The following is a 27,097-nucleotide window of genomic DNA, read 5'->3' as shown; positions in this document are numbered from 1 at the left end:
CAAATTATCTTTTTTATAGAGTGGTGCCCAAAACTGTACTGCATATTCAAGATGAGGTCTTACCAATGATTTATACAGTGGCAAAATTACACTGTGTTCCCTTGCATATATGCTCCTTTTTATGCATGGCAATACTTTGTTTGCCCTTGCAGCTGCTGCTTGACATTGAGCACTATTGCTAAGTCTACTGTCTACGAGCACTCCCAAATCCTTTTCCATTATAGATTCTCCTAAATTAATTCCATTTAGTTTATAGATTGCATTCTTGTTTTTGATCCCTGAATGCATAACCTTACATTTATCTGTGTTAAACCTCATATTCCATTTGGCCGCCCAATCCTCCAGTTTATTTAAGTCCCTCTGTAGAGAAGCTACATCTTGCTCTGATTTTATTACCTTACAGAGTTTAGTGTCATCTGCAAAAATAGAAACTTTACTCTCTAAACCATCACCAAGGTCATTAATAAATATATTAAAAACGAGTGGCCCCAGCACGGAACCTTGAGGTACTCCACTTAAGACTTTTGACCAATTAGAAAATGTTCCATTTATCACAACTCTCTGTTCCCTATTCTCTAACCAGTTTTCGATCCAAGTACAAATGTTGATTCCTAGACCCAGTTCCCTTATTTTGTAAACCAGCCTCTTGTGTGGCACTGTATCAAAGGCCTTTGCAAAATCTAAGTAGACCACATCTACTGTGCTGCCCTGGTCTAAGTTCACACTAACTTCCTTGTAGAAACTAATTAGATTAGTTTGACATGACCTATCCCTCACAAATCCATGTTGATTCCCACTAATAATTTTAGTAATCCTGAATACTGTCCCTTAAAATACCTTCCAGTAGTTTCCCCACTATTGATGTCAGGCTTACAGGTCTATAATTCCCTGGTTGTGATCTCGTACCCTTTTTAAACAACGGCACCACATCTGCTATTCGCCAATCCCTTGGTACGGAGCCTGATGAGATTGAATCCCTGAAAATTAAGAATAGCGGTCTCGCTATTTCCGAGTTTAACTCCATAAGGACCCTTGGGTGTATGCCATCTGGACCTGGAGCTTTATTTATCTTAATATTCTTCAGTCGCGTTTGGACTTCTTCCTCTGACAAACAAGTATTAATTAATGGCATGGTTTCATTTCCATTTTTATGTATTACTCCTACCATTTGTTCCTTTCTGGTAAATACTGAAGAAAAGAAAGTGTTTAATACCTATGCTTTTTCCTTAGTATCATTTATCAATTCACCCATCTCACTTCTTAGGGGTCCTATATTATCTTTTTTAATCCTTTTGCCATTTATATACTTAAAAAAACTTTTTGGGGTTTGTCTTACTTTCTTTTGCAACGTGCCTTTCATTTTCTAATTTAGCTAATCTAATTTTCTTTTTGCAAGTATTATTACATTCCTTGTACCTACGGAAGGACTCCTCTGACCCTTCAGACTTAAACAATTTAAATGCACGCTTCTTCCTTTGCATTTCTTCCCTTACCTTTTTATTTAGACACATTGGTTTAGACTTACCGGTAATTCTTTTACATTTATTTCCCATAGGAATGAACTTATACGTGTATGTTTCCAACAACATTTTAAAGACAGCCCACTTTTCTTCCTTATTTTTGCCTTCAAGGGCTTTGTCCCAGTCTGTGCTCTTTATAGACTCCTTTAGCATATTAAAATTTGCCTTTCTAAAGTTTAAAGTCCTAGTTGATCCGTTATACCGTTGCTTCTGGAAACTAATTTCAAATGAGACCACATTATGATCACTGTTTCCCAATGCAATCTTTGAGTTTTGATTTTTTGCCATTTTGCACTGTATTTCGATTTTGCAAAATGTACTATCTATGAATACAGCTGGGATGATGGACAATTCATTCTGCTGTGTGGTGTGGTATACCTGGAAACATTTAAGACCAATTTCAGCTGCCAAAATGTGCAACATTTAAGGCCAATTGCAGAGCAAGGTTTATATTTTGCAGATAAGTCTTGAAAATTTCACTGACCTCTACTTTCAAAATCGATTTTGGCAACAGTTGTGTATCTTTTTCTCAACCTGAACTATAATGTTGTATATATATATATATATATTTATATATATATATATATATATATATATATATATAAAGATCAACGGGGGCGCTTCCATAGTGCATTAACTAAATCTTTTATTTATAAAATCACGTTTAACTACGTACCAGAAATCCTCAGATTGCAGGTATATCACATAAAAACACACAGGAATACTCCTATTGATCAATTCAGAGTGAACCTCAGAGAGTAATCCTAATCCAGACTCGCTACGCATTTCGTCACGCAGGACTTCATCAGTAGAGTGGATCCTAAAGGAACGAGCTATCTTTCATAGGTCAACTCAATGTTCTCACACAAATGTATCAAATATCCTTTATCAACTCCCAAATGGAACACTTCACATATTGTTACTTAATGACATATATATAAAAATCTTAAAAAAATATATAAACAATAATTCTTTTGTATTAAGCTACAAAATGAGTTATACCCATAATACTCCAGTTTATCCAGATTAAAAACATTGAAAGAGGAAACTGCTCCATAATTCAACATGGTATTTAATTTTACATTAGATCGTATATCTGAATCGTAGAGAATAGTCAATATTAATCCTCATGTCAAAAAGTAGATGTCTGCTGATAATAGTTCCAGCAATCAGTAACCCCTTTAACCCTCTCATTCTAGCCAGAGCGCAGTTGAGTATACTTAGATAATCAATTGATCTCAGTCTCAAACTGTTTTTCATTGTCATCGGGAAAGCAAAGAGCTTTATCCCAATGTGAAAACAATAGAGAACCATTATATATTCCACGATCTAACGTTATATAAAGGTAAACAAATTACACTGCAATCGGTCTTAATTGCAATATTCAAAATGGGGAAGATATTTTCTGTTTTACATGTATTATAATATTCATAACTAAACTCTCAGAGTTTAAGCACTCCTACCAGAACCCGAGGAAGAAAATGTCTATGTATGTATTTCACTTAGATAAGTTGATCCCCAGAATCATGGAAAAAGGAGGGATAGCTAGAGAGGACGTGAACCTGAGCAGACTGCAGCAAATGCTTCAAGGGGCTGTTACTCAAGACCCTGTGGCTCAGAAGTACATATACATTGACGCTGGAAAACTCTCTTTCAAGGAGTTTGTGTGAGACATCCGGAAAGAAGAAATTATAGTGGCCGCTAGAAAGCAGCATGTGAAAAAGATAGTGACTTTAGCCACACATCCTGAAACAGAATGCAGCAAGAGTGAGCTACTACAGATTCTTAAAATACAAAGGGAACAAATCACCCATCTTTTGGCCACACAAGCCCATAATATTCCTGGTGGTTCTCAAGAGTCAAACAGCATAATGAGTCCTACAACACACCTGGAGAATAGGAGAAGTCAAGGAGGGAGCCCTCAGAAAGGTTGTTACATTTGTGGAGAAGTGAGCCACATTATCTGACTGTGTGCAAATCAATGGAACCGAAGAATATCCCCCAATCTGCCAACCTCTTATTTCCCAACAGCAAACTGTTGGAAAATGGGAGGGAAGGATCAGAAAATCCCCTGTTGGCCCTCTTAGAAAGATCCATCCAACCTAAGAAGGTGGGGGACCCAAGCAGTAGTGGTGTAAGACCATCCTAGACGGACTGATGTGGCCTACTCCAAACATGCTAAAAACGTGTATATAAATGGCTATAAATGCTCAGCTTTGCTATATAGCTGGTCTTAAGTGTTCATCAATTTTAAAGGGGTGGTATTCTTGATATCTATCAAAAGTACCATTGAGCCATTGACTTAATTCACCATCTAGGTTCTTAGCGAGCAGAGCTACCCTTACCTAGTGAACATCACAGCAACGTTGAATTTTCCTCAGGATGTTGCAGGAGTTAATCACCAGTTCCAAGTGATGCCTTTGGTGTGCTCTGAAGTTGAAGAAGGTGCCTATCATCATAAGCATGAATGCAAACATCTAGTTCAGTGGTGCCATGAAGCAGAGGGAGAAAACTAGCCATTGGGTCTCCCCATCCATTCAGCATGTTTGGCTGCCTACCAGAAAGTGGAGAAAGAGGCAAAAAATGAGAGAGAATGACTGAGGCCTGAAGTGATCCTTGTCTCGACAGGCAAGGAACAAGTGATCAAAAAAATGATGAATAGAGTCCCAGCTTTCTTCCTAGGGATGGAGACCTAGGCCTAGGTCGCAGAGTGGAGCATTGGATCATGATAGAAATGATAATGATGAGAAATCATTCAGAGAAAGGTCCAGACCCCAGTCGATTTGAAAACATGTCTGGAATCACTTGCGGAAGCTGCAAGAGACAGACATCATCATGGAGTCAGAAAGCCCTTATGCCTCTCTGATAGTGGTGGCTCGGAAGAAGTACAGGGGCAATTGCATGTGTGTGTACTATACGACACTGTATAAGAGAGCAGTTTCTGACCAGTATATGGTGCAGAGGATTGACGAGGCCTTGGGATGTCTATTAGGAAGCAGATGGTGTTGGACCTCAGGAGGTCCAACACAGAGAAGATACCCATGCACCCTAAGGACACCTTCATCTGCCCACTGGGTTTCTACCAGTTCAAGAGGATGCTCCAGGGAATCTCCAGGGGCCCCAGCCATGTTCCAGAGGTGCATGGATCAGGTAGGTGGAAACAAGAACTTCAGATAGTTCAAAGTCTAACTGGATGACATGATAGTTTTTGAAGAGACCCTTCAAGAGCATAGTGAAAGGCTATTCAAGGTCCTGGATTGGCTATTAGAACATGGTCTGAAGCTCTTCATGGACAAATATAATCTATACCAGACCACTGTAAAATATGTGGGGCACGTGGTCAGCACATAGAGAGTGGCCATGGATCCAGCTAAGGTGGAAGAAGTGTTAGATTGGTCTCGGACCAGAAAGTTGGGGGTGCTGAAGTCTTTTCTAGATTGCTGTAGGTACTATCGAAAGTCTAAACACACCTATTGAAGGTTTATACCAGGCTACTCTAATCTCACCAAGCCATTGACAGACTTAACGCAAGGATACTAAACACCGTGAAGGGTAGCTCCCCCGAATGCCTTTTCATAAGATGAATTAAGAATTTGAAGATAGGAAGATGTTGGCTTGTGAGGAGGCTTTCAAGAAGCTGGAGAAGTGCCTGACTGAGGCTCCAGTACTGGCCTATGCTGATCCCGCCCTACCATATGTACACCACATTGATGCTTCTTCCAAACTCGTGGGAGTGTTGTATTAGGAGAATGATGGAAAACTTTTTTCAGTGTATTATGTTAGCCAGAGTTTGTCCCCAGCGAGAGGAACTATCCAGTCCACCAATTGGAATTTCTGTCACTCAAGTGGGCTATATAAGCTGCATGACGACCTCTGCAGTTCTGCTTTTGAGGTTCAGACAAATAGCAATCCTTTAATCTATGTGCAGACAAAGCTTGATGCCACTGGACATCACTGGCTGGCGGCAAAAGCGATTTAAAATTTTAGCATCAAATACCGGCATGGGAACAATAATGTGGCTGTGGATGCTCTGTCAAGATTGCCAGGGAGGTCATGTGGAAGAAAGGAGGAAGATTGGGTCGAAGTACCTGCTCCTGAGGTGAGAGGGATGTGCCATGAAAGGAGAGTGACCATTCCCCTGAGAAGTAGAACATCAGTTCTCTGGAGGCCACTGAGAAGGCCTTACCACTATTGTACTATTGGTTGTTCAATATGGATATGGAAGACCTCCAACAGCTAAGCCTTGCCCAACTGTAGGCAGATCAACAGAAGGATCCAGCCAATGGACCAGTACAGTGGGCCATGAAGTGTAAATAGAAGTTGCTGAGCAGTGGAGTGAAGAGTTAAGAGACAGCTCTGTTGTTGCAACAGAGGGAATTCCTAGTGAGAAGGGGATTGCTATATTGTGAGTCCCAAGGGAAGAACGGAAGGACCAGAGTGCAGTTGCTATTGCTCAAAAAGCATTGGACTATGGCACTTAAGGCACTGTGCAATGAACATGTCATCTAGGCGTGGAGAAGACTGCCAGGCTCATTGGAGATAGATTTTACCGGGCAAGGATGGAGGCAGACATTGAAAGATATGACAAGATTTGTGGCATGTGTACATTGAAAAAGCCTCTGCCCACCAGATCTGCTCCCATTGTGAATATTGCTAGTTTGCATTGATTTCCTCTACATCGAGTCAGATGAATGGAGCATTAACAATGTGCTTGTGGTGACTGACCATTACACTCGCTATGCACAAGTTTATACCACCAAAGACCAGAGGGCTTGTACTGTTACTACAATATTGTGGGAAAAGTTATTTGTGCACTATGGACTTCCAGCACGAATTCACTCTGACCAAGGTCGAGACTTCGAGAGCCACTTGTTCAACGAGTTGTGTGACATCTGCAGGATCAAGGATCAAAGGTAACCATTTCACCCACAGGGGGATCCACAGCCTGAGAGGTTTAAATGAACCCTCGTCAATATATTGGGTACCTTGAACCATAGTAAAAAGGCACAATGGAGCAGGCACATATCCCACTTTGGGCATGCATACAATTGCACGAAGAATGAGACCACTGGATATTCTGATTATTCTCTGATGTTCAGAAGACAGGAAAGATTACCCATATATGTCAGCTTTGCCGTTTCACCAGAAGATAACCCTCTAGGTTACAGTACATAACCAAGCTGAGTCAGGAGTTAAATAAGGCATATAGATAGGCTGAGCAGTCAACAAGGAAGTTGGGGGAGAGAAGCAAGGAACATTATGACCAGAAGGAGCACATAATCCAGCCAGGTGACAGGTGCTCATCGGCAACCTAGACATACCCAGGAAACTTAATTTGGCCAACAGGTAGAGAGATGACCCCCATGTGGTTGTGAACAAGTTGGATGGAATACCTTCTCCTCAAGTGAGATAGGAAGGAAGGCATTCGGTTTTACACTCCAGAGTCTGAGAAAAGTAGGAGAACATGGAAGGACAGTGGAAGGTTGCAAGGTGAACACCTCAATGCACAGTCCAAAAGGCTTTTGAGAAGTCTGGAAACATTATCCTCTGAGGATGTTTTAACTCATCTTTGCTTTTCAGGTGGTGCACCCTCACTAAGTTGCTATTGTTCTGTGCTTGAGCACCAGGAGGGGACTGTAGCAAGGTTGTCTTGTGCTGGGAAGCCAGTACATCATGTCGCCATGAAAATGCTGGCTGAAGCAAAGGTCTCTGCAGTGAATCAGAGCTGGGAGAAAAGACAGAAAGAAAAGAGTAAAATAGCAATGTGAGGGGCTGGGAGCCAGAATTGCATGAGGTAGCAGTAGGGGAAGGAGTCTGAGAAGAGAGTTTGATGGAAATACAGAGTAAACAAGCAAACAATGAGACATCAGAGCTATCAAAAGAGATGCCGGGTGTAGCATTGCAAAGGAAAGTCTGCCTAAGGGAGATTACACAGCAAAGCGAGCCTATGTGTGGAGAGCAAAACTCTTACTATTAGCGAATTTCATGTTTGCAGAGAGGGGCAGCTAGCAAGATCAGGCTTGCAGGTAGTTCACGACCCAAAAGTGGCTGAGAACCTCATCTTCAGCCAGAGGGAGAAAGATATGTAATAGCACACCAAACACTGTGAGACTATTATTGCTGCATTAAGAAAAGAACTCTATGGGCCTGAGTTGTCAATGAATGCATAATGAGTGCAATGTGCGTTTGTTTCAGAATATACATAATTCGGGTCTGCAAACACCTGAATTCAACAAGAAGCGGATCTGAAGATATGTGCGCTGATTAATACGGGTGTAGGTCTATTCTGCTCTGCTACATAAGATACTGCAGAATATGTCCAATACCTATGTGGAATAAAAATGCTCAAAAGAACGTACAGAAAAAATATATATGTTGAATTAATGCCCCCTGGTATATATATAGACATTAATGAATAAATATTAAAAATTTAAAAAGATATATATATTTTTTCTTTCATGAAATACATTTAGAATCCTGTAATTAATGTCTAATGTACATAAAATAAATGTTTACAAATGCTACTGACTGCAAACACCTGCAATAGCATGCATACACAGGTGTCATCATTTGTAAGCAGCACTTAGCCTAGTCCTGTAGCTGGAGCAAGAGATACAGCTGAAAACGAGTACTTTTGAGAATCCCAGAGCTTGGATCAGACGCTGCTGCGTGCACTCAAGGTTGGCACCTCCTTACTGTATCGTGACTAAGGCCAAATGCCCCTTCCCCATCCCATTCCCTCTCTTAAATCGCGGGCTGTAGTAAGTGTCCTTTGCACTCAAAGATGAATTGAACGTTGTTGCGTTCTGTGGCGTATGAGGTTCTGGGCATGCACAGAGTGATTTTGTGAGCATCTCCAAAACGGCAGGTCTTGTGGGAGTGCTCCTTCTATGCAGTGGTTGGTACATATCAAAAGTGGTCCAAGGAAGGACAACCAGGGAACCAATAACAGGGCAATGGATGCCCAAGGCTCATTGATGCATGCGGTGAGCGAGGACTATCCAATCTGGTGTAATCCCACAGACGAGCTACTGTTGCACAAATTGCTGAAAAAGTTAATGCTGGCTATAATAGAAAGGTGTCAGAATGCACAGGCTTTACAGCTTGCTGCGTATGGGGCTGCATAGCCACAGACCAGTCAGAGTGCCCATGCGGACTCCTGTCCACTGCCAAAATAAGCACCAGAACTGGACCATGGAGCAATGGAAGAAGGTGGCATGGTCTGATGTGCAGAACTGGATGAAGGCTTTGGGGGGCCCAGGGCACTTAAGACAGGGGGGCCCCTAAGATCTAAAATTAAGGCAGTGGTTCCCAAACTTTTGCAGTTTGCGGCACCCTTAGAGTCTCCATAATTTTTTCAAGGCACCCCTCCAAAATATTTACCGAGCAGTCCCGTTCTCTAAGTAGTTGGGTCAAAAAAAGGTCAGGACAGAAATACTTATTTAGTTGTATGCAAAATTAATACACATAAATCCAAGGGAAAATAATATTTTTATATATTTTTTTCAATTATTTTTCTGTCAAAGAATAATTTACAGCTAACTCACACTGTGCCCCCTTCATCTCCACACACTCTGTGCCCCTGCATCGCCTCCACACATTCTGTGCCCCTCTGCATCATCTACACACACTCTGTGCCCCTGCATCATCTCCACACATACTGTGCCCCTGCATCGCCTCCACACATTCTGTGCCCCTCTGCATCATCTCCACACACTCTGTGCCCCTCTGCATCATCTACACACACTCTGTGCCCCTGCATCATCTCCACACATACTGTGCCCCTGCATCGCCTCCACACATTCTGTGCCCCTCTGCATCATCTCCACACACTCTGTGCCCCTCTGCATCATCTCCACACACTCTGTGCCCCTGCATCATCTCCACACACTCTGTGCCCCCCTGCATCATCTCCACACATTCTGTGCCCACCTGCATCATCTCCACACACTCTGTGCCCCTGCATCGCCTCCACACATTCTGTGCCCCTCAGCATCATCTCCACACACTCTGTGCCCCTGCATCATCTCCACACATTCTGTGCCCCTGCATCGCCTCCACACATTCTGTGCCCCTCTGCATCATCTCCACACACTCTGTGCCCCTCTGCATCATCTCCACACACTCTGTGCCCCTGCATCATCTCCACACACTCTGTGCCCCTGCATCGCCTCCACACATTCTTTGCCCCCCCTGCATCATCTCCACACACTCTGTGCCCCTGCATCGCCTCCACACATTCTGTGCCCCTCTGCATCATCTCCACACACTCTGTGCCCCTGCATCGCCTCCACACATTCTGTGCCCCTCTGCATCATCTCCACACACTCTGTGCCCCTCTGCATCATCTCCACACACTCTGTGCCCCTGCATCATCTCCACACACTCTGTGCCCCTGCATCATCTCCACACATGCTGTGCCCCTGCATCGCCTCCACACATTCTGTGCCCCTCTGCATCATCTCCACACACTCTGTGCCCCTCTGCATCATTTCCACACACTCTGTGCCCCTCTGCATCATTTCCACACACTCTGTGCCCCTCTGCATCATCTCCACACACTCTGTGCCCCTCTGCATCATTTCCACACACTCTGTGCCCCTCTGCATCATTTCCACACACTCTGTGCCCCTGCATCATCTCCACACACTCTGTGCCCCTGCATCATCTCCACACACTCTGTGCCCCTGCATCGCCTCCACACATTCTGTGCCCCCCTGCATCATCTCCACACACACTCTGTGCCCCTGCATCGCCTCCACACACTTTGTGTCCCTCTGTATCCACACATTCTGCCCCCTCTGCATCTTCACTCTGCCCCCTCCTTCATTCCTTTGCCCCTCCATTGCTGTTTCCTATCACCATTCCCCTCCGTTTTTTTACTTACCATACTTGACCTTCTTTCTTCTATTTCTTCTGTCTTTTCTTCTTTCTTCTTACCAATTCGGTGGTGCCTGGGACCCAGCATCCTCTCTCCTGCTGCTGCTCACTGAATGTCGGGCGTGATATATATATATTAATATTAGTACAGGTACTTGTAAATTGTACAAGGACCTCTGTATAAAACGCATGTAAAATAACGCCATTGGGTATAAGGCTATAAGCATTGACACACCTACATCACCTACAGCCCACAGTATAACACTTACAGCTCTCCCAGAGGGGCTCGCCTAGGTTGTCTGCACAAGACAAATCATTACTTGCACAAACTAAAATACTGTACATTAAATCAATCATCAAAAGGTCACATTAAAATGGGTATTGACACTGCACATTAAAAATACCATTGATAACGTACAATAAAACTAACAATGATACCGCACGCTAAAACTAGCAATGATACCGCACTTTAAAAATACAATTAATAATGCACATTAAAAATAGCAATGATACCACAAATTAAAAATACCATTGAAAATGCACATTAAAACTAGCAATGATACCGCGCATTTAAACTAACATAAAAATGACCAATTTTGACTATATATGTCTATATTTATATCTGTGTGTGTAGCTATGTATATGTGTGCATATCTATGTGTCTATATATATATATATATATATATATATATATATATATATATATATAAAATGTGTAATAATCATGCAGGACCCTCTATTTTATTAAACATTATTAAAGTTATTATTGAAGCTTGCCACTTATATTAAAGCTTTAATTAGATTACATAAATATGTGTATATATCTAAATAAATATAAATATAAATTATACATAATGTACTACAATTTTATTCAAACTTTAATATAACTATACAGCTTCAGTAATAACTTTACTAATGATTAATAAGATATAATCTGCCACTCAATTTGCTCTACCAGCCTAATATTAATGTGTAATATGTATTTATTGAAACACTACTGATAAAATAAATAATCATACTTAAGAAGACGCCTCACAACATGATTATTACTTGATTGCTTGATTAAATATGTAAAATGTAGCCAGAATATAATAAATAAATATATATATATATATATATATATATATATATATAATGTACTCTTACTGATATAGGTGGCTACATTTTACATATTTACGCAAGAAATACCCATGTTATTAAGGGTTTTCTATATATAGTTTTAGTATAATATTTTGGTCACTCACCTACTCTCTCTCTCTCGAGTCTTCATGCAGAGGAGGAGCTGCTGCAGCTGCACATGCGCAGCAGCTCCATTTCGGACATTTTAGGTATTACAGCAGCCGCGGTGCTGCAAAGAAAAGAGTGGGCGCACAACGCGCAGGCATCAGATATATACAAATTTTATGGTATCACACTATGTTTGGCGCTTCTCCTCTTATGTTTATCTAGGTTATCTGCATCTGCAATTGTTGTATATGGAGTTGAAGCAGCCTACTGTATGTGAATTATTTTTTGATCTAGAGCACTTTAAGCACTTTTTGGTGATATTCACTGAGCGCCGTTTGGTCTAATCACTATATATATATATATATATATATATATATATATATATATATATATATATTTATTTTAATCCCACCACTGTAAACCAAACATAAAAGGCCTTATTAACTATGATGAAGTTTTTAAAACTGTTCAGTGAAATATTTGGAGAAATACATGTTTTTTGCATAGTCCTCTAATCTCTACCTCCTGTGTATTTTTGGACTTATGTGACCAGCTTATCAAGCATGGATACATCAGTTGCAGAGCAACCTACTAATACAGAGAAAACAAGACACTTATATACATGTATTATATGCTGACTTCCAAAGTCTCTTTAATGGGAGTAACTACAGCCCATTAACCAGATGTAGGTAATATTACATTATTTACACATATACATAGCAACACTGGTAAATTATTAACCATCTTAGAGGTCAAGGACCAAAGGTAACCTATATGATGCTATGGGTAGGGCTGCACATTATCAGTCTAAAAAAAGTTACCAAAGCCATTCACATGTTATCAGATGCTTGGCACAAAGCCTACATTAATCAATTTAGCAGAGGATCAAAAATGTATTGTTTTAAATCAGGAGCAAATGTAAAACTTTATTTTATGTACAGAAGACTTTAATACTATCCTAAAAAATGTGTTTTATGGTGGAAAAAAATGGGGAAAAAAAACACTTTTTTTTTTCTTTTAATATTTTGTTATTACCGACTATGGGCCTGATTCATTAAGGAACTCAGGCAAGAAATTTCTTACTTAAGTTTCCTGGACAAAACCATGTTAAAATGAAATGGGTGAAAATTAGTTTTCTATTTTGCACATAAGTTAAATACTGTCCTTTTTCCACCTTTATTGTAACCTTGTATCCAACAAATTTCAAGCGTAAAACAAATAGACAATTTTTAGGAAAAAGAAGTGGAAAAAGACTACAATACCCTGGTTGTGCACACCCCTAAACTAAATACTTTGTGGATACCTTTTGGTTTTGTTATAGCATTTTGTCTTTTTAAATAAGAGAAAAATAAATAAGAGAAAAAACAAGCCCGCTCTCGGTATGTCCCATATTATATATGGTACCAGCTGCATGGCAATAAACCCGCGCTCGGTATATCCCATATTGTATGTGGTACCAGCTGCGTGGCAATATAAATGCCCATATATGTATACAAAACAAAAAAAGACAGTTGTCAGGGCTTATCCTTTTCACTGCATATCTGTGTGTGTCTAGCAAAATGAAAACATGAGGTATTAGTTCATATTTTGATCAAAACATTTAAGCCTGCATCCCAGCGTCAATGGCACCTCATTATATGCAGGTCCTACACTGACCTATATGCTTTAAACATCATTGAAATGCAGTTAAAATCAGATGCACTCACCTCCCAGGTATAGGGGTTTACATTTAGCAAGGGCCTACTTGTGAGCCACACCCAAATGTGCATTAAATAGGCTTGATGAACAGCTGCTATGACAATAAGGCAAAATTTTGAAACAAATAAGTCTCTATCAACTTGAAACACATGAAACTCTTTGCAATTTTATCCCACTCTTCTGTGTAATAAAGTTTAAGGTCCATTAATGGGATCTCCAGTGCACGGCCATCTTTAGTTCATTCCAAAGGTTTTCAATGAGATTGAGGTCTGTGCTCCCACTGGGCCATTCCTAAACTTTGATATTCCTTTTTTTGAAGCCAATCCTTGGTTGACTTGGATGAATGCATTGGATCGTTATCATGTTTGAATGTGAAGTTCCTCTTCATCTTCATCTTTCTAACAGAGAACAGCAGGTTATGTGCCAAAATATTTAGATATTTGGGGCTATTAATTATGCCCCCTATCCTAACTAGATTTCCTTTGTCAGCTGAAAAGAAGCAACCCCAAAGCATGATGCTGTACCACCATGCCTCACAGTATTCTTTGGGTGAACCATATATTTTAGAATTAAGGCCCAAAGGTTCAACCTATAGCCCAGACATGTGAAGAATATAGGGGATTGATGTCACATGCAGGAAGTTCCTGTAGCTTCCTTGATATTTCTGTAGGCCACTTGATAACCTCCCTGATGAGTTTTCTGATTGTCTTGTCGTCAACTTTGGAGGAACATCCTGATCATAAAAATGTCCAAATTGTGCTAGATTTTCTCCACTTATTGATGCTATTCTTCACAGTGCTCCATGGTAGATGTAACTCCTTTCAGATTATTTTATACCCATCTGAACAGTAGCTTTCAACAATGAGATCCTATAGGTGATACAAAACTCCTACTTTCTTTGCTGGCAGGTACATGATAATGATCTATAAACACATTTTGAATACAATTAATTATCTCTGAGCACAGCTACAGCCCCATTGTGAAAGGATGTTCACACTTATGCAAACAGGGTTTTGTAAGTGTTTTAAAAAATTTTTTGCTTCTTTCCCTTAAAAAAATGTCTATTTGTTTTTAACTTGAATTCTGAAATTTGGGTTCAAGGTAGAGATGAGCGGGCTCGGATTGCGCTAAATCCAAGCCCATCCGAATAGTGCGGATCCGACGGGATCCGAGCACTGTTCGGGTATTTCCAGCGCACAAAAAATGAAACCGAGGCTCTGACGTCCAAGTCTCGCGTCGGATCTCACGAGACTCGGATCGCATAAATTCCCCGCTCGCGCCCGCCATCTTCAGTCGGGCTCAGATCAGGGAAGAGGGAGGTTGGCTTTTTTAGTGGAGCTATGGAAGAAAGTTACCTGGGGGCGAGAATGAGTCAGTATTTACAGCCAAAACAGAAGCAGCTGTCATGAGAGTTAGGTTTTAAGGCAACCCCAATCCTTTTCCACTTGGCCATTTCCATTTATGGTGCAGAAAACTGGGATTGTTTCATAGTATAAAATAATTAAAGAAAAACTTATCTTCTTTGTAAATATTCATATTAGTGTTTATACCTCAATTTTCTATTTTTTGGTGCATGTCAAAACCCAAACCCAAAACAGTTTACAGTCTTTCTATTACTTTTTACTCAACTGTGACTCTATAAACATTCCTAAACAATTTGTAAAAATTTTGACAGCACAGTGGCACAGTAGTTAGCATTGCTTCCTTATAGTGCTGGGGTCATATGGGTCTGAGATTCCAACCCTGGCAATATCTATGTGGAGTTTGTATGTTCTCCTAATGAGTTGTGAGGGTTTTCTTTGGGTTTCCTCCCAATGTCCAAAAACATACTAATTGACTATTTGTGTGTTTGTTTTATAGCAAATGTCAAACTTAAATTTTCCTGAACTGTGATGAGTCTATCCCGAACCTGACTTGTGTGATGACACACTTTATTATGGATCTGACTGCTGAGTTAATTTACGTGGTGATAAAAGCTAGGTATTTCAGTGAATAGTTGGGAATATCTTGTATGGAGAAAACTATTTGGTTAGCTTCTCGGCATGAAGTGTAGTGACATTGTTTATCCATAAAGTATGTGTTCCATATTTTACTGGCTATGCCCCTGTGTGCATATGTGTACAGATTATTTGCGTTACCTAGGAGACTGCAAGCAAGGCACTAATCCTGCCGTATAAGTCCAGTGGTACTGCTGTTTAAGTCCACTGATCCTGCCACGTGTTGGGTCACAAGTTTGTGCTTCCCACTTGTGTCGCTTAGCTTAGTCATCCAGCTACCTCGGTGCAACCTTTTGGCCTAAAAACAATATTGTGAGGTGTGATGTGTTCAGAATAGACTGGAAATGAGTGGAAATGAATGTTATTGAGGTTAATAATAGTGTAGGAGTGAAAAAAAAAAAAAAAATGGATTTTAGCACTTTTTATGCTTTTTTTAAAAAAAATCAGAACTCAAAACCCAAAATCAGAACCAAAACCTTTCGTGGGGTGTTTTGGCAAAACAAATGAGAACCCAAAACCTCAAGCTAATCAGAACCCAAAACCCAAAACACGAAAAGTGGCCGGTGCACACCCCTAGTTCAAGGTCACATTAATGGTAGAAAAATGTCAGATATGATTTATCTTGATTTCAGGCTTTACATCACAAACAACTGCTATTTCAATAAGGACGAGTAGACTTTTTATTTCCATTGTAAAATACGACTTTTTCTGCTAGTGCATCAGGCTACATGCATACTTGCCAACTCTCCCGGAATGTCCGGGAGACTCCCGCTTATTGCGAGAGTGTCCCGGACTCCCGGGTGAGTGTGCCAATCTCCCGAATTCTGCCCACTTCACTAGGAAGTGCCCCACTTCCTAGTGAAGTGGGCAGAATTAGATCCCAAACGCCGCGATTCCCGGTGAATCTCGGTGTTTGGCCCCGCCCCCGCTGTCAAATGACGCAATTTGCGTCATGACGTCACAGGGGACGGGGCCAAAAATGACGCCCCCTCACGCCCCCCTCCACTGGCTGCCTCCCGGAAGGGAGCTGAAGAAAGTAGGTAAGTATGGCTACATACCTTTAACATTTCACAATTCTGTCACATTTAGAGATATAAATTATATTATTGCTAGTTTTTTTTTATAGTAAAACTATTCTTGTAATCTACATTTGGTGTACATAACAGCAGGTGTTCAATCAGTAGTACTATATTATCATGAATGGACACAGTAATTTCATTTATCAGCGAAACCCCATCCTACTATTACATACCTGTATAACATTATTATGAGTCACTGGTATGAGCAACACACAGACAATCAATGTTGTCAGTAAAAGCAGAACAGGGATCAAAGCATTCTGGGTATGACTGTTAGACAACTATGCGCTTGATATAATCTGGAAAGTACTGGTGTCATATTAACTGCGTTTTTATACATTTTTGTTTAAGGGCGTTGTGCAATGTGTATGTACATTTCAGGAACCATTGTTGAAATTGTATAACTAGTCAAGGATACACACAACATTTATCCCATGCAAAAATAATCCCTAAATGTGGACTTACCCATTAAGGCTACATCATTTATGTGTATGTGGTATTTGTGCAACTATTGAGAATTTGACTTCCTGAGGGTGGATCAAGAGGAAATGTCACAGGACGGTTGCTAACTTTAATGCAGGAAAAAAAAAACAGGGAAAGGACACCAGTACCCTAAAACAGGACATTGTTTTATAAATGTACTTTACTGCTCAAAGATCTTTCCTGCCACACTGTGTCCTAGTTTTTACTTTATGAAGTCAGAATCAGACTTGAGCTCGTTTCTTTCTATTTAAAAATATACATATCATCCCGAGATCAAAGCCAGTAATGGAATTGTTCCAACTATGGTCATGGCAGCGTAACACGTGCAATAAAAATATACTACGTGTTGATTTGCAGAGTTACAACAAGGGTCATTATAACAGGAAATCCAAAACCGGTAAAAAGCAGGTGGGGTAAACTTTGAACTTTGACAAATATTCTTTCTGTAGAAAACTATAAGCTGTTTATGGCCACAGATAAGCAAACTCCAGGCTGTTTCACATTACTATACCAATACTTTTATTTTCAAAAAGCCTTTTCATTTATCAAAACAGAAATTATATATCATGTAAATTTATTCAGTTCTTAGTTTACTTATTTATGTTTTTAATAAATGTAATATAATTCAATAGCTTAAATAACATAGTTATAATTTGTTTTGATAAGAGGAGACCTAAGTACGATTCAAAGAAGAATAATTTTATCTAAATCTTAAAATTATGATAGAATTCCTAATAACCGATCTGGTGAGCCCCCCGTAGCTACTGTTCTCTTCTCTGCTAGTTGCATTTGCCTGTTTCAAATAGACAGAGGTGTTGTTAATGCTCCTCTTATGTGAATAGGACATACTTTGTCCATTGAAACAAGCCAACCTTAGTAGCAGACTGTTGGAGTCTTCTAGGGCCACCTTAGATCAGAAGGGGGCAACATACCCTATCATAACTTACTGGACTAAATGTTTAGAGTAGAGTTGCCCTTTAAATATATCCAGCTAGTCAGTAAATGGTATCAATTAAACTCAAGCTTTTTATGTTACTTACAATTTAAGTCACTTTTACCATTCCCTTTAAGTCTATCTAAAGGGATAATGTTATTTTTTTTGTTATGCTTTATGCTCTTAAATTGATCTTGCAGGCAGTTGAGCTCAATGAGACCAAAAAGACCAGGACATTTTGGAGTGTGCCCAATGTTCTTATAGGGGGTGTGCTGTGTTTGCTTTGTGAATGACCTCAAACGTGTCTGTTGCAGATTCTCTGGGGGAGATTCAATTAGATGAGAGGTGTCTCCGTAGTGTCCTCGCAGTGGAGATTTTACAGAAATATCTGCTCATTTTGGGGTGTGAGGGAAATGAGTGAAGATTTCTACAGTAATTGCCGACAATGTGCCCAGTGCGATGTCTGCGTGCCACATAGCCAGCAATTGAATCTCCTCCTCTCAGTTCAGAAACCATAAGCAACACTATCTGGTAATGAGCATAGGTGACAACTTCACACCTGGCAGTTTGGGTAGTGTATTACAGTGGGCAATTAGAAGCAGGGGTTTAATATCACAGTAATTAAAAAGCACCCATTGGGGAGTTGGCTTGTTCTGAGAAGTGTTGTAATACTATGCAATACTGCTCATTATAATCCCACCCCTATATCTGGTGCTGATAATTAGTTTGATTTTAATCCCTGCTTCCGTTCATCTTTGGGTGAGAAGGATCCTTTTACAAACCTCTCTATAGTCCAGAAATTGGTGGAAATGTCCATAGTATTAAAACTCAATACTATGTGCCCACCCTCTTGGGCCATAGTTACCTGCCTGTACTCACTTTTCCCCTCCCTCCCTCTCCTTCATGCTGTGCCTGAGCCCCCAGAGTTATAGTGCTTACTGTTACTTGTACTGTGCTGTTTCACCTTGTACTGTGCCATTGTTTGTCCTTGTACGGCGCTACGGATACTTTGTGGCGCCCTATAAATAAAAATTAATAATAATAATAATAATAATAATAACTCGAAAACATGTGTGGCTCATTAAAAGTGGGCGTGGCTATTCAAAATATAATCATTGCTTAGTTTAATTTGTGTGGGGCGTATTTATCCCAATTTTATTTTTTAAAATGTTGGGAAGTATGCACTCATGCTAATTGTATGCTAATTGTTGTTGACAAAATTACCAGACTCATAGTTAAGATTCATATGTTGCATTTAATAAATAATGATGAAAAAAATCAAATGAATGAGGAGTTTCAGGATGTATAAATGAGGTGACCAGTACTTTAATACTATTAGGTTTATTAAAGGGCTTTGATATTTTTCTGCACTTTTCTTGCGGTTTCAAAACCACCACAATTATTAAAGGCCACACATTACAATTCCCATCCTGATTTTTAACCTGATACAAATACAAACCATCAGATTTACAAAATTTGCAGTTTGCCAAACTGCTGGGAAAACCTCCAGAAAAACAGCCAGAAAAGGGAGGTTGTCGGGAAAAGCGAGATTAGTAAAATAGCATGTTTGGACTATCTGGCCAATCTGCAGCAGGTCAAAAAACTGCTCCGGTTTTGAATAACTTGCCGGGGCTTTAAGTGTTTTGAAACCATCATAACATGCTAGCAGTTTAACATTCTAGCCTCAAACCGCCCTATAGTAAATCTGACGGTTTGGAGCACTAAACCGCTGGAAATTTGTGGCGATATGCGGTGGTTTCAAACTACAGCCAAGCACAATTTTTAGTACATCTACCCTGAGTCTTTTTAGTTCAACCACATGCTCAGTATAAGGGTTACATTTTGATAATGGATACAGTGGAGACAGACATGATAATGCAGTCTAACAACTTACTATAAACATCACTGAGATAATATTGGTTCAATTTCCAGATGAGCTTTTTGTGGCTTTGAACTCCATTGTAAGTTCTAAAACAGTGATGTACTATTTGTGGGTCCTAGTTGTTCCTAGTATATGTTTTTGGGGTCTCCTGACCCTCAGACTAGTTGTAATGCAGAGATGGATTAGCTTTGGATCTCCAGGTGTTGTTGAATTACAAGTCTCAGCATGGCTTGCCAGACCCAACATAATAGGTCATATGTAATAGGGTAATACCATAATAGCTGTAGCGCTACTATAAGCTACTATAAGGTCTATTTTAAAGCAATGGTTTACTTAGGACACTTAGGATCTTTATGATCCTTCTAGCATTAAAAAAGTAAAGGTTTTTAAGCATCACTGCTCTAAAGGGCAGGTACATATTTTGTTTCACAGTGATGAATAATGCAGTCATGCTTAGTCTACCAAGAGGAATCTTTTATAATGAATGTGTTAGAAAAAACATGCTGCTGACACAGGTGTGTAGACGTCACAGGAATGCAGACAGGCAACTAACGGAGCTAATGATTTAACAGACATCTGCTTTACCCATTCTACGGTTAACCATTACATTTAGCGCTTTATCCCCCTGAGTCATCCATATGGGGAGTTTGTAGGTGTACACAGCCCCTCTGACACAGTTCCTGTAGATGTGTATGCAAATAGACCAGGACTGACTGAATGATCAATAAATCAGTATCTCCCCTCCTACTGGAGTATTTCCAGTTGGACTCTGGGCTTCTCACTGCTTATGGTCATTATATATATATATATATATATATATATATATATATATATATATATATATATATAATATATATATAGTATTTCCTTATCTGTAGACATATACACAAAAGTTAAAATGATTTGTTTCTGGTAAATTATGTTACCTGAAAAAGTAAGAGTAAAAGAAATAAAAAGGCAAACTGGTTGCAACATTTGTCTGAGCAGACATTCTGGGGGGTTATTATTGACTGGTGGATGTCATTTTCCTGCATTGCCAGGAGGCAGCTTTTGAGTTGATGTTTGCTCATGGTTCCAACAGTATTTTAGGTGAAAACGTAAAAGAAGTAATTACTAAAGAGGTTGATCTAAAAGTGACATAATTCAGGGTTTTCTGCCCAGAAAACATGACACAGAGCCATTTTGTGGTGACAGAAGCACACCTACTGTATGTAAACACTTAGCGGGCTATATTGACTCTCAAAACACGAGACACAACAGGGTCACTTTGCTAATCTCTAGATTTAGATACACTCCAATTATCAACCACTAATTAAGATGACAGGTGCACTACAAAAATATATAAGGATAATTAAGAGGAGGACCCCCAACACACAGGGCAGATATGGATCTTTAATAAACCGTTAAGAAAATATTTTGAAAACAATCCTTAATTTATAAAATTAATGCACTTGGGTTCTCTCATAGTAGTATTGAAATGTATAATATGAAGAGAGAAAAGAACTACTGCTCACATTAGGCACTCCCTAGGTATTTGTTATGGCATGTTATACAGGGATCTAATAATGAATCCACATGTCACTCACAACACTGGGGGGTAAATGTATCAAGCTGAGAGTTTTCTGGGAGGTTTGAAAAGTGGTGATGTTGCCTATCGCAACCAATCAGATTCTAGCTATCATTTTGTAGAATGTACTAAATAAATGATAGCTAGAATCTGATTGATTTTTCAAACCCGCCGGAAAACTCTCAGATTGATACATTTACCCCTGGTAGTGTAACAAAATATAACTTATTTTGTTAATCTTTAAAATATTTCAAATCAAAAGTGAAATATAATACATAAAAATAAACAGAGCAAAAATGGGGAGACTATTCAATTCCATGGCAAGCAGCGCCGGTGCTAGGGTTCACGGCGCCCTAGGCAAAATTTCGATTGGCCTAAACATGTACACTATCAAGTGGCATGTTTTAATGTGGAGAGACTGAAAATGCAGGACGTAGGGTCCAGGTATTGCCGCTTTAAAACCGGCATTTTCAGTCTCTCCACATTAAAACACGACACTTGATAGTGTACGTGTTCAGGCCAATCGGATTACACACTGGACGGCGATTTGAAAAGCCGAAGAAAATGCAGGTCGGACATTTGGTAAGTAGTCATTTCAGTAGTGTAGGGATCATAGAAATCGTTATTCCCATGTTTTTTTAAATTTTGTCGGGGTTCACAGTGACGGATTAACGTACCCAACCCACAGAAATACTTTATTCCATCAATTCCATAAGCAATATTAATGTTAGCGCTCATTGTCCATTTAAGCTATGATTGATCGGGAATCTGACGACTAAGGGTTAGCACACAATGGGACTTGACAAACAATGGCAGTTAAAGCATGGATAAAAACTTGTATTTTGTCCTCATTTTTAGCATTAATTAATGTATCTCGGCATAGTGTTATATGTACTTAATGAGCATTACCATAGAATGTCTTTGTATTTTACCAAGCTTCTGTATTCTAGCCAATGCCGAAATTCATGCAAAGCAAAAACATATCAGAAAGTGTGTATGTATTAGAGATGGTCACTGACCCCCGTGTTTTGGTTTTGGATTCGGTTTTGGATCTGGATTACCGTCGTGTTTTGGTTTTGGTTTTGGTTTTGCAAAACCGCCATTGCGTGTTTTGGTTTTGGTTTTGGTTTTGTTTGGTTTTGTTTTGCTATTTTTTGGGAAAATCCATGTTTTTGGGCCTAAATTAACCCAATTTAGTGCTCCAACTGTTTTAGAGACAAGTAATCTAATTGTTGAGGTAATAAATCATCCAAAAAAACAGTTTAATTCTTCGTTGGTAGGCCTATTCTACACACAAAACAGATTGTCTTCCTCTCCATCTATGCATATTGGCAATGCAGCCATCGTCTTTGAATGTATATTACACCCTACACTTATAGTTAAATATGTAAAGAAATGGAAAAAGCCAGTTTGCTTTCTGTCTCTCAAGGCCCCCCTCCACTTGTATAAAATAGCAAAAAATTCAGCCATTATAGACTGTACAATATTAATTGACATGGAGAAAGCCAGTTTGGTTTCTGTCTCTCTAGGCCCCCCTCCACTTGTATAAAATACTAAAAAATTCAGCCATTATAGACTGTACAATATTAATTGACATGGAGAAAGACAGTTTGGGGTCACTCTGTCTCTCTAGGCCCCCCTCCACTTGTATAAAATACCAAAAAATTCAGCCATTATAGACTGTACAATATTAATTGACATGGAGAAAGCCAGTTTGGTTTCTGTCTCTCTAGCCCCCCCTCCACTTGTATAAAATACTAAAAAATTCAGCCATTATAGACTGTACAATATTAATTGACATGGAGAAAGACAGTTTGGGGTCACTCTGTCTCTCTAGGCCCCCCTCCACTTGTATAAAATACCAAAAAATTCAGCCATTATAGACTGTACAATATTAATTGACATGGAGAAAGCCAGTTTGGTTTCTGTCTCTCTAGGCCCCCCTCCACTTGTATAAAATACTAAAAAATTCAGCCATTATAGACTGTACAATATTAATTGACATGGAGAAAGACAGTTTGGGGTCACTCTGTCTCTCTAGGCCCCCCTCCACTTGTATAAAATACCAAAAAATTCAGCCATTATAGACTGTACAATATTAATTGACATGGAGAAAGCCAGTTTGGTTTCTGTCTCTCTAGGCCCCCCTCCACTTGTATAAAATACTAAAAAATTCAGCCATTATAGACTGTACAATATTATGAAAAATGGACAAAGCCAGTTTAGGGTCACTCTGTCTATGACACCCTACCCTTAAGGATAAATTGCCCTAACAGCAGCCTTTCAAGATGGTATGTGATATGGAAATGCCACAAGTCCCTTTCCTCTTTGGGGGTAGATTGCACCCTACACTTACATAGAAAGTTTTAAAAAGATGTTATCGGCATCATCTTCAGCTTCATCCTCACCCTCATCAGTGTGTACGTCATCATCACAGACTATCAATTCATCGCCGCTTGAATCCGCCATTAGAGAACAGTCAGTGCTTGGATGTCTTGGATGGTGAAGGCCTTCCTCGTGGAAGATGTAGTTCATTTTTATAAACATCATTTTCTCCACATTTTTGGGAAGTAACCTTCTACGGCGATCACTGACTAAGTTCCCTGCTGTGCTGAACACTCGTTCAGAGTACACACTGGAGGGTGGGCAGCTTAGGTATTGCAAAGCAAGTTTGTACATGGGTTTCCAAATGGCTTGCTTTTCTTCCCAGTAAGGAAAGGGACTGTCTGACATTTCCATATCAACTACCTCTTGAAAGTAATCCTCCACCATCCTTTGCATGTTTATACTCATATTGGATGGGCTTATGGGCAAAGTGACACTTTTTTTTGAAAAATCCTTCAAACCAGCCCAGATGTTAAATTGTTCTCGTCTGCCCCCTGTGTCTTCCCTGCTTCTTTTTTGGAAATTTAATTTTTTACGAGCAACAGCTTGAGAAAGTGAAGGAGGACACGTCGTCAAGCCGAGGCCCAGTTCAGCGGCCAACTTGCTGAGCAATAGCTCCTTGCAAAAGTTCACATCTCGCTCATTTACAAGTAAAGACTCAATGTAGGTTTTAAACCTTGGATCAAGCACAGTGGCCAAAACGTACTGATCCGAGTTCAAGATCTTAATAACTCGAGGATCATTGTGAAGCGAATTAAGTACTTGATCGACAAGGCCAACATACTTTGCTGAATTGCTTGCTTTCAGCTCCTCCTTCATTTTCTCAAGCTGCTTTTCCAATAGTCTAATTAAAGGAATGACTTGGCTCAAACTAGCAGAGTCTGCACTGACCTCACATGTCACAACTTCAAATGGTTTCAGCACCTTGCACAGCACTGAAAGGATTCCCCACTGTGCAAGAGTGAAATACATCCCCCCTCCTTTCCCAATGTCATGACTTGTGCAATATGCTTGGATGGCTTTGCGCTGTTCCTCCATCCTCTGAAGCATGTACAGGGTGGAATTCCACCGAGTTACCACCTCTTGCTTAAGTTGGTGGCAGGGCAAGTTAAACTGCTCTTGGAGCTGCTGTAATCTCCTACATGCTGTGGCTGAATGCCTGAAATGGCCTGAAATTTTACGGGCCACCGAAAGCATCTCCTGCACCTCACGGTTATTTCGTAGGAAGCTCTGCACCACCAAGTTGATGGTGTGAGCAAAACAGGGAATATGTTGGAAATCACCCAGCTGTAATGCTCGCACTATATTGTTGGCGTTATCTGAAATGACATACCCTGGGGAGAGTCCGAGTGGTATAAGCCATGCATCAATCACATCTCTCAGTTTGCGTAACAAATTGTCAGCCGTATGCCTGTTAGTGAAGCCGGTGATACAAAGAGTGGCCTGCCTGTGACAAATGTTACGTAGTGGTGTACATGCTGCTGCTGTTCCTGCTGGTGAAGGTGAATGACCAACCCAGTGGGCTGTCACAGTCATATAGTCTTTGGTTTGGCCACTTCCACTTGTCCACATATCTGTGGTTAAGTGAACAGTGGGCAGAATGGCATTTTTCAGCGCAATCTCTACATTTTTACACACTTTTTGGTATAGTTGTGGAATAGCTTTACGGGAGAAATGGTGTCGCGATGGAATTCTGTAACGCGGACACAAAACCTCAATTAACTGTGAAAAACCAGCTGCGTTTATTGTGGAGATTGGACGCAGATCTAACACTAACATTGCAGCCATGGCGTCTGTGATTCGCTTGGCGACTGGGTGACTGCTGTCATATTTGCTTCCCCTCGCAAATGATTGTTTCACAGTTAATTGCTGAAATGTAGGACTGCTCATTTTATTCACCTGCCTCTGGGATGACGATTCACCCCCAGCAGCAGCAACAGCAGCAGCAGGACTAACGCTTTCTTCAGAGGAATCAATAATAGTGCCGGAGTCATCCAGCCTTAAGTGGGATGCCGGGCTAACTCCGAGCGCTACTGAGGATATTGATGAGGATGGTGTGGTGGGTGTATTTTGTAGCCGTCGGTATGTCGGTGAGCGGAGGGTCTTAGCTGATGAGGGAGTGCTTGTATTCTTTTGGGAAGAACTTTCAGCTTTTCCCAACACTTTGCCATGAACTCTCGTTAGATGGCGTAACATAGACGAGGTTCCAAGATGGTTAAGGTCCCTCCCTCGACTGACTGTGGCTTCACATACACTACAAATGGCTATACAATTGTTGTCTGGATTTGGGTAGAAATAATTCCACACATAAGAAGTGGATTTTTTTGTTTTATGCCCAGGCATGACAATGGCCTTTTTCTTGTCACGTGCCAGAACTGCTGCCACTGGTGCAGGACTTACACAAACAACCTCATCCTCATCAACATCCTCATTAGCGCCCTCGTCGCCTACACAAATCTCCCCCTCATCCTCTTCTAATTCCAAAGTGGCATCCTCAATTTGGGTATCACCGGCTACACTCGGGCTATTAAGGCACACATCAGCAGAATGCTCACGATTAGACATCCCACTGTTGGATGGACTCTCCACAGGGATTGTTGTCATTTGTGAATCAGAGCAAATATTCTCCTGTAATGCCTCACTGGTATCTTGCAGCTCAGCTTTGACGCGTAACAGTAGTTGTGCACCAATTGTAGCCTGGGTAACTTTTTGGGATCTGCCACTAATAGCCAAAGGTGAAGGCCTCATTCTCTCTTTGCCACTGCGTGTGTAGAATGGCATGCTTGCAATTTTTTTTTTATCGTCACTTAACTTTTGCTCAGTTACACTTCTTTTTCGCTTCAATACAGTAAATTTTTTTTTGGTTTTTGTTTTTTGCACTAATTTGAAAACACTCTGTTGTTTGACATCGCCTTGGCCAGATGACGTACTGGGAACACTAACATCAGGACTGGTGACAGAACCTGGTTGCTCATTTAGATCATATGTGGACTGCTTTGAATCCATTCTGAGCGCAAACCACTGAGGAGTGCTAAAAATTATTGAGTAGATACTGCTGACAGATATGACTTTTGACAGCCAGAAATATTAATGCACAATTAGGGAGGACACCCCAAAAACACTGAGGAGTGCTAAAAATTATTGAGTAGATACTGCTGACAGATATGACTTTTGACAGCCAGAAATATTAATGCACAATTAGGGAGGACACCCCAAAAACACTGAGGAGTGCTAAAAATTATTGAGTAGATACTGCTGACAGATATGACTTTTGACAGCCAGAAATATTAATGCACAATTAGGGAGGACACCCCAAAAACACTGAGGAGTGCTAAAAATTATTGAGTAGATACTGCTGACAGATATGACTTTTGACAGCCAGAAATATTAATGCACAATTAGGGAGGACACCCCAAAAACACTGAGGAGTGCTAAAAATTATTGA

The 27,097-nt window shown here is 40.2% G+C and overlaps 1 long non-coding RNA gene and 1 other non-coding gene across 2 annotated transcripts in view; both read left to right on the top strand.

Annotated features, from left to right (window-relative positions):
- LOC142094724 (uncharacterized) overlaps nucleotides 1-27,097 on the top strand; it is a 79,802-nt gene that overhangs the window by 11,004 nt on the left and 41,701 nt on the right. The gene's annotated exons all lie outside the window — the stretch shown is intronic.
- Nucleotides 15,210-15,281, top strand: LOC142095522 (small nucleolar RNA SNORD50). Its single transcript, XR_012677788.1, has one exon. It is a non-coding gene; the product is annotated as a small nucleolar RNA SNORD50 (small nucleolar RNA).

Source organism: Mixophyes fleayi, chromosome 6, assembly GCF_038048845.1.
Source record: "Mixophyes fleayi isolate aMixFle1 chromosome 6, aMixFle1.hap1, whole genome shotgun sequence".
In the NCBI taxonomy this organism is placed as follows: Eukaryota; Metazoa; Chordata; class Amphibia; order Anura; family Limnodynastidae; genus Mixophyes; species Mixophyes fleayi.
Note: the sequence above shows the minus strand (reverse complement) of the source record. Positions and strands in the feature narration are given on the sequence as shown.